Source organism: Pinus tabuliformis, chromosome 5_1, assembly GCF_031772625.1.
Source record: "Pinus tabuliformis cultivar Carrire ecotype Pingquan chromosome 5_1, CPIR1, whole genome shotgun sequence".
Classification (NCBI taxonomy): domain Eukaryota; kingdom Viridiplantae; phylum Streptophyta; class Pinopsida; order Pinales; family Pinaceae; genus Pinus; species Pinus tabuliformis.
Window position 1 is genome coordinate 480,781,722 of NC_142305.1, and position 9,402 is coordinate 480,791,123.

Genomic DNA, 9,402 nt, shown 5'->3' on the forward strand with positions numbered 1-9,402 from the left:
ATTCCATGTTCTAATGGACTGAGTGACTAACCCCATGAACCACTTCAAAGCAACTCCTTTTAGTATTGAAGGAAACAATTTGAGTTTTCGAGAGTCTTCTAGATAGTCATAGGTTCTGCAGAAGACTTCAAACTCAAACAAAAATGTTTCAAGATCCTCACTTTTTAACCCATGGAAGTTTGGGAGGACGAAAGGTGATATATTTTTCATTGTGGCATTTGTTTCCTCATCCACTATAGGGAATCCAAAATAATTATCTATTTCCCTATTTCCTCTGCCTCCTCCATTATTTCCTCTACCTCTACCTCTACCCCCTCCAAAAAAACTGAATTCCCCATCTTCTCCTCCTTTTGCCATTATAGTTTCCTCAAAGTCAGTATAAGGTTCAACCTGCAAGGTTACTTTCTCCTCCTCTAGTTCTTCTATTAATGGGATATGGGAGAGAGGTTCTACTTCTTCTTCCTCACTAGGTATTCCTAATTATTCAACTAAAATGTGCTCTTCTGTGGAGGTGAAAAAGGTTATTCCTGCTGTTGGAGACTCAAGAATTTTCTCCTCTAGGACTGGCTTGGTAGATGAAGTAGGAGATTATTTTGATTGGATTTCTGCCCCTGGAATTTTAGTTCTATGGCTGGGAGTATGAGTTTGGGATGGAGGTGTATCATTCCTTTTTCTTGGTGGAGTAGGTGGTGTTGTAGGATTTGAACTACTGCCCCTAGCTATAAATCTACCCCTAGAGTCTCTTTCTCTATGCATATCATTTTTTTATTTTTTTTGTGAATGTAAGAGATAAGGCTACCTAGTTACACTTCCCCGGAAATGACGCCAAAATGTTTGGTCAATTTAGTGTCCTAAATTGCTCTGCATAAATTATCAATCCGAGTGTAGTAAACTAGTGAAGTGTAGTGCACTGTTTGTGCTAGCTAACCCTTCTTACTTTGTTGTTTTTATGTTTTATTTTGTTTCGAGAGGTTTTTGGTCTTTTAATTCCTAATGATTAACAATGTAAATTATCATAACTAAATCTAACTTTCTTAAAGACTGCTCAAAATCTAAAAATGAAAACAGAGCTAAGAAATAAATGAAAACAGAATTTCTATTCCTATTTTACCATTATTTCCAAATCATGAATTAAAACTGAAAGTGAAATTTGCAATTGATGTCTAACTAATTACATAAATAAAACTAAATGAAATACTTGGTTACTTTGCCTCTCAGTTTTGGGAGAAATTCTCCTTCGGATGACATTTGAGTAATTTTGTACTTCATTAATCTAAGAGAAAGCAAATACAGAGATGCAGAAATAACTCATTGCATAGATGAAATGTTCAACCACTTAGTTAAGGATGAATTATCAACTTGAAGGGTTTTCCATAAACATTCATTAACACCATGAGTCAGTAAACTAAAAATGAAATGGCAAAGATAGTAAATGACACTGATCAGTTTAATTGAGAATTTAAACTAGAAAAACATTGAATGAAGTAAACTATCCAACAGTGTATCCTTATCATTATTCAATCCTACTCTCATCCTGAAACAAGGTTAGTTTTTAATTGAAGAAACAAGATTACACCATTGAGTTCTATCTTCTAAACTACTGATAAAAACTAAAAAGAGATCAAGCTAATGGAAAATGATCTAAATATAAACATTGTTAATAAGAAAATGATTATAAACACCGTTTTAGAAAGAAAATGATGAATTTATAGTTAACAAGAAGAAGAAAAATGAAATGAAATGAAACCTTCTTTAGTGCAGGGGCCCTCTACAAATGATTAGGCTACAGTTGCTCAATCAACTCCAAGAAAACTCCTTCAGATGTTCATAAAAACATGTGGCCTTCTCATATTAAAACAGGGACACAAAATGCCTAGAAATTACATAGTCTAGAACTTCAATTCCACAATAAAACTATTACTATTAATACTAACTTCTTTGGTCCTTTACACAGGTATTTATAAGAAAAATCATATAACTGTTTGTGGAGAAAAGCATGCTACAACCAAACACGTAGAAGATAGATATGTAGAATATCTTCCTCGACTAATGGAGACATAAATCCAAGACATGGTGGCTATTGGATTCATTTGTATAGGTGGTTGTTGGAGTCTGTAGGTATAGGTAGTTTCTCTGGATAATGCTTCCCATTTCTGTGAAATGCATTAATTAACCACGAAACAGAGTCTTGTTAGCTTCGATCTCTTTGTGTTTGACTTATCCATTGACCGTGGTCTTATACCATCTTCTTTGTCGACCTAGGCTGAATGAATAGGATAGGGTCCATGTCATAATGGTTTCCAAGTTGCCCATGTGGCTAGTTTCTCCTTCTGACACTTGGAACCTATTAGAGCATGAAGCTAGCTGCGGACCAGCCGGTTAGCTGCAGAATAGGTTGTGTTCTGTAGCTAATATACAAAAATTTATTCAAATAGAAAAACATAAAATCATAACATGTAAATCACTAAATGTCCTCCTCAAGACAGTATATACCGGTTATTAGTGATGATAATGCATCTTTCTTATGGAAAAACAAAGAAAAGGAATGAGAAGAGTTGCTAGGGAAAGAGTAATTTTGAGGCTCAACACTCGCCCTCTTCCTCTGGGTGCAAATATTCCTCTACTAAAGTCTCCTCTCTATGGTGGTCTACTACTTGAACTTCCTGCTTCACTCTGATGGTGCTGAAATCTTGGTCTAGTAGTTCCTCTACCTCTTGCTGAACTCTTCCGTCTATTCCTTTGATTTTGCTTCCTCAACATCTTCTCTTCTGCCTTCAAAGCTAATTGATAGGCATCTTCAATTGTCTTCAGACTTAGCAAGCTAATTTCATCCTATATGTCGTATATCAAGCCATTAATATACTTGGCTACCTTCTCTTCATCATCCTCTGCATGTCTTGTGCTAATGTTCAGCTTATAAAACTCTTCTGTATATTCTTTGACAGTCATCCCTTTTTGTCTCAAGTTTTGTAATTGCCTAAAAAGATTTAAATGATAATATTTTTGCATAAATTTGGCTTTCAATTTACTTACCATTTTATCCCATTGTTTGATCTTGGACTTCCCTTTTCTTGCTTTGGATGTTTGTAATTCATCCCACTAGATAGCTGCATGACCCTTCAATATGGTAACTACAAATTTCACCTTCTTTTTGTCATCAACCTCCTCATAATAAAATTACTTGTCTAATGAACTGATCTAGTCCATCAACTCTTCTACATTGAGATTCCCATCATACAAAGGTATTTCCATCTTTGGTCTTCCACTTGCTTTGGCCAACACCTTAAGAACTTTGGTAGCTTCACTTTCAACCTCTTCTTCTTCCTCAGAAGATTCTTCTGTCACACAGGCATCTCCTTCATCAGTTTCTCTCCTCTGAGTAGTCTCCATTGTCTCCATCCTTGTATGTAGACTTCGGATCTCATCCAGCAGAACTGCATTCGCTACAGGTCTCCCCCGACCTATACCAACTCCTCTCCTCGGTGGCATGTTTACGGTAGCGAAATTAATCTCTATGCTTTGATACGAAAATGACGCAAGAGGCTGACGAAAAAGGGAAGGTAGTCTATAATGAGACTAATGGTTAACTTTAGAACCAATCTGCTATGCGCAACTAGGTTCTATACGTGTATTTTCCTTCTAAGGGTCCCACTTATCCTGACTAACCACCGCCGGTCCCACCATGACTTTTCCACAAACCGAGTGCTTCAATCTACATTGTTGGTTCACTTCCCAGATCCAACGGATATCACGTTATCTGCTCGCCAACTAGCTAGACGATCTCCACCGTCGAAGTGACCTGTCCAATCGAACGACTAGCGCGAAATCTCGCACAGATTCTTGCACGGACGATATCAAATCGAGAGCACACGCGAAAAGTAGTTTTTCTTGGCTACGTGTTGGTCGCTAAGGTTAATCATGCAGACTTGGAACAATATCATTTACCTCCTTTTGGGTGTGCGAGATACTATTTCCCACTTATGAAATACAACCCACATGCTTTATTTCATTCTTTTAGAGAAGCGCTTAAGGGAAGGTTTAGCGCTTTAAGCTCAATATTACACTTAACACTAATTTACAACGATTTATAAATAAAGTGCTTAAACAAAGGAAAATACCCGATTAAGTCCAGAACACCGATACACAAATATAAATGAAATTTGGCACCAGTATTAACACGCAACACCACACTTCAATCAATTATTCAACAAAATGTAAATTACATAGTCTTGGCCCTCTTGGCTCGATTACAACAGTTTTTTAACCTCTATTCAATCTCAAACCCTATCTTTGTCACACAAACTCTCGCTTACACCCTCTGTTCTCAATCATATAATCTCTATCATTATATTCTTTTTCTCTTTTATGAATCGAATCATATCCTAACTGCGTTAACAACTCGATCCCTATTTTAATCAATCTAACAATTAAATCTGTATTCTCAAGCTCTCTTACACACCTATACTAACAACTTATCTTTTAGTCTAAAAATAATACAATATTCTAATTATTACAATAATGAAGTAAAGATCATTTTCGAGAGGTCGAACCCTCTCTACTAAAACTGACTTTGACCACTCAGGTCAATGAAATTCATCTCATGTTAGCCATAACAAGTGAACATACAATCATTGATAAAGCCTCAATGAAATTCATCTCATGTTAGCCATAACAAGTGAACATACAATCACAAGTGAACATACAATCTCACAACGTGGTGATTCTAATTGAGGCTTTATCAAACCTTATATTATTATGTAGTGCCAATGTACCACAAGAACTCTAATTGCATTCCAACATTTTTTTTATTCAATACTTGAAACAACATTTGAAATTAATGTGTGGACCAATCTTGGTTATGTGAATTCGTTCCATTGGTCTAGAGCACAACTACCCACATGGCTTCACCTGTCTACACTTGATCCCCATGGTGTTCCAATCGATGGTTATGGCTTGATATTCTTGATCCAATGGTGATTAACGTTGGGGTTTAGGTTTTGGCCTTAATGACCTTCTCTCTGCCAATTCATTCAATCATTGTGCCTTGGTGTTCTAATAAATCTCTACTCTGCTCGGCAATAAAGTTTTTCAACCCACCATACTCCACTAAATTCAGAATAATGGTAATTATTTCTCATTTCCTGGATTAAGCTCTTCACCTATGGGGGTCTACCTTGTGTGTTTTCTTATATGTCTTGGGTAAGTTGTAAAATATGAAGTCTTGATTATGGTTTCTCTATTTTTCTTTTGTCATTCAAATATATTATTAAACTAACTCCTCACTGGTTCTATTTGGTGTTTACAAGGTCAATAGGGAGAATTTCAAGACTCTACTAAATCTCTATTACTGGTTAAAATATTATTTCACTACTTGGTTTCATAAATTTTACTTGAATTTGTTGAAAATTGTTGTTTCTCCTCGTTCTAGTATTCCTCCAGGTGAGATCTTATGTATATATTTTGTTTTCTTTGTATATAGTGCTTCGTGTCAATTAAATGAAAAGCGTTTTGAATTTAATCTCTATTTTGTTTTTGAACAAGTTCGTCATGGAGCTATAATATGTTTTCTTGACTTCTCTTGGTGGAAATGTGCTCTTGACAGAGGTGCATATTTTGACAAAGGTTCACTCTTATCCAATAAATTTACTCTCTTTTCATTATGAAAAGATTAGGAACACATTACTCATATTTATTGTTAATTCCTGGTTGATTTACATGTTAGGGTTTGAATGTTAAAACCTTAGGTTGAATTTTATATTTCATATTTACATTGGTTAAAACCATGGCTTAATTATTTTTCCATGGCTATTTATGGTCGAGTCATGTTGTTGAAAAACTTTCTTACGCATAGTTTATTTGTTACTCAAGGTTTCAACCCTACATGAATACATTTTCTTTGGATATCTCTTTATATTTACCTTATGTATTTTGGCTACCTCTTACTCTTTTCATTTGTCAAGTTTTACGTTTTCAGAACAAAAACCCCTAAACTACCATGGCTTGTTTAACTATTGGTAAACCTTGGCTTAAATCTTTTGATTATGAATGTAGTTATAAATGTTGTATTTGGATAGTTTATTTGTATATAAACTGTCTATTTGTAGGGTTTAAGTCCCTATCGAAACCTTTTTTATTTTGGCATTTTAATTGCAACTGGTTTAATCACAATTTGTAATCTGTTGCAGGGATACAACATGGGTTCTTGGATGTTTGATTCTCCTAAGGTAATTTAGGTGTTAAATGTTTTCTTGTTTCTTCGGTTAGTACAGTTTTCCTTTTTACCAACCCCAACTTATATTGTGGTTTTCTGGAAATTTCACAGGTATAGTCAAACCCTGGAAAATTTGTAAAGCTTTTCCTTTATACTCATTTTGTGGAGCTTTCCAGTACTTAAACAAATTTTTAATTCCTTCTCTTTAGGTCGAGTGTCCCTAAACCCCCAGTTGCTTGTTATGTATGTGATTGACTCTTTCGATGAACACAAGACACCGGGGTTTTGTTTTTTATTTAATTATTAGGAATGTTATCTAAAACACTCCCTAAGAGGGAATTTATGTTTTAAAGGCAGTTGTGCCTTATTTGTAACAATTGAATTGACCATGACTGAAAGCCTTCAGTGAGAGGGTACTATTGTTGTTACATGGGTCCTCTCAACCAAGTCCATATATCAACTATATATTCTTTTATGAAAGCATATTGAATGTTATTCCTTTATGTTGATATTTTAAAAAGATTGCTATAGAAATTTGTGCTTTCCTTCTTTAATTTCCATTCTCATAAATTTCTATATATAGTTTGTATTATTTCTTGTATACTTAATGAAATTATAGATTGATAATTATAGGTTAACTATACTCATTGTTGGGTTTCTTTATTCTTTATCTTAAATTATAAAAGTTAACTACCTTTCATTTTTGTTCATTTACATTCTTGGCTTAACCTTTTCAAAGATTTCATGTATATAATTTTGTTATTCTCTTAAGATTTATTTAGACATAGTTTTATCTGAATCCTTTATAGTTAGAATTTGTTTAACATAAAGTCGTCGCTCAACCTTTTGTTATTTTCTAATGTTTTAGGTTAATTTTGACCTTACATTCAATTATATTAGTTATATGCTTATAAATTCTTACCTTAACTATATTTCCATACAAAAATTGGATGTTTTCTCCATACTCCAGAATCCATTAAACAGTAAGAAAATACATGTTTTCACTTAAATAATTGCATCATAATGTTTACTACTATGTACATGCAAAAAAATACTTGTACCATTTCATATACTAGAAGAAAATAAATTCTATCTTTTCTTCTTGTTTGCATGCACATACAGCAAATGTACAAACTATAATAACAATATTGTTATTCAAATTATTAATCATAAATCACTAACAAATATCATCTACTTAAGATACATGTTATTTAGAATACTAACTTGTCAATAACTATAGAAAATAAATCTAGAGCTACAATGCTCCTCACAACCTTAACTCCTCCTCTTGGATGAGTCCCCTCAACCTCTAATGGATTTCCAAGACTAGCATAAAACTCAGTTCTTTTTTCGGTTTCCCTTCTTGTCCACTATACCTCCTCCACTCTGGCTATGCACCATGTGAGTCTAACTGCAGTATAGGATAGGAGTGTTAGAAAATGCAACTAGGTTCAGTCTTCATAATGATCTTTGTACTTATATCATTGTATATTTTATGTAAAAGAAAAATAAGAAAAAGAATTATTATTAATATTTTTATTAGATAAGCATGTTCTTCATGCTTCTAGGATTTTTTGAGTCAAAGAGTCAAAGTCCTATTTGGACCTGTGTAAAGAAAAAGGAAAAAGAAATATAAAATATGTAATTTGGGTCAAAAACCCTTCTAGATGCCAAGTCAGCGTACCTGCAAAGTCAACCCTGTGCCAAAAGACATGATTGTTTGCATCCCTCAGTACAAGTATAGATAGAAGGAAGTTGGAGCTCATTTTGTGTAGAAAATATATTGTAGGTTAACCCTATAATGCAATATAAATCAAAGCATAATACTATAACCTACTTCTACTATCAATTTGTGGAAGCTTAAAGATCGAGCTGAACAATATAACCATAAGAAGAAGAATCAATAGCACAATACACATGAAAATACTTTTGGGGAAATCCTCAGATAAAAACCCCACACTATTGTATTATCACACATGGTGGAAATACATAGGAAATATACAAATCCTTAGCTCTCACAGCTAGCCATCTCTCAGTACAATCCTCACAGATGCTCACAGATAATCTTGGATTCTCTCCAGCCTTCCTCTCTACCCTCCAAGATCCTATTTACTTGCGTTGTTCCTTCTGGATGATTTCCTCTTACCAAGTGAAAAACTCATCCTTCAAAATTGTGCAATCCTCAAGGATGAATCCTTGATTGCATGCATGAGTTTTCTCCATGAGAAAACACATGCAACTGATAGTACACTGTCCTTGAACATTTGTCTCAACTGGGTCTTTCTCAGAATAAGCATGCATGAGTTTCTGATGAGGGAATCTTCAGTTAACTGGAGTAGCACTAGTTGAGTGCATTAATGCATCAACTAACTGTTAACTCACTATTAGTTCCTCAAACAATTTGGAACTAATTTAACTGGACTTAACTCATTAAACTGAGTTAACTAATTACAACTCAAATATAACTCAATCTTATCTCCTTAATTTAAGGGATAACTCTTGCATGACTTCAGAAAGACTTCTAACTTGAATTTCTCCAACTAATTAATTTAAAATAAATTAACTAATTATTTCCAAGTCACTGTTAAGACTAAATTCGATTTTAATTCACAATTTAATTCAAGGACAAATTAAATTGGAATATTCTTGTTGCCATATTTCAACACTCCCTCTCAACAAGAAAGGGATTATCTGCCACCCCGATCTTGTCTCTATGGAACTCGAATTTACACTTTGACAATGCCTTCATCAAAATGTCAGCATCTTACACCTCTATCAAAATATACTGCAGCAACATGATCCTCTCGACCTGTGAAAGGCCACAGGAAACAAATCTTGCCTTATGCTTCTCCACACTACCATCGACAGCTTGCTTTACCTTGTAAAGCCAACGGGAACTCACAACTGACTTGTTCTCCAATCTCGAAACCACGTCCCAAACACTATTACAAACTATGGAGTCATAATCCTCCACCATAACATCAACCCAAATCGGTTGCTGCACTTCTTCCTCAAAGGAAGATGGCTCGGTCTCAACACATTCCCCAGCAAGGGCCATGTATCCAATGTACCTCTCAGGTGACCTCCTCTGTCTGTGCTGAGAATATGGTGCTCCCACATTCTCTCTTGCATCCTCCAACGATCTGTCAGCTTCTCTTATGCTCTTTCGTCCATCTCTGGAAGACTCTTCT

At 34.7% G+C, this 9,402-nt stretch overlaps 1 pseudogene; it reads right to left on the reverse strand.

Annotated features, from left to right (window-relative positions):
- The window catches only part of LOC149165601 (leucine--tRNA ligase, cytoplasmic-like), a 144,307-nt pseudogene extending 140,818 nt beyond the window's left edge, over nt 1–3,489 (reverse strand).
- Nucleotides 3,490–9,402: the final 5,913 nt, after the last annotated feature.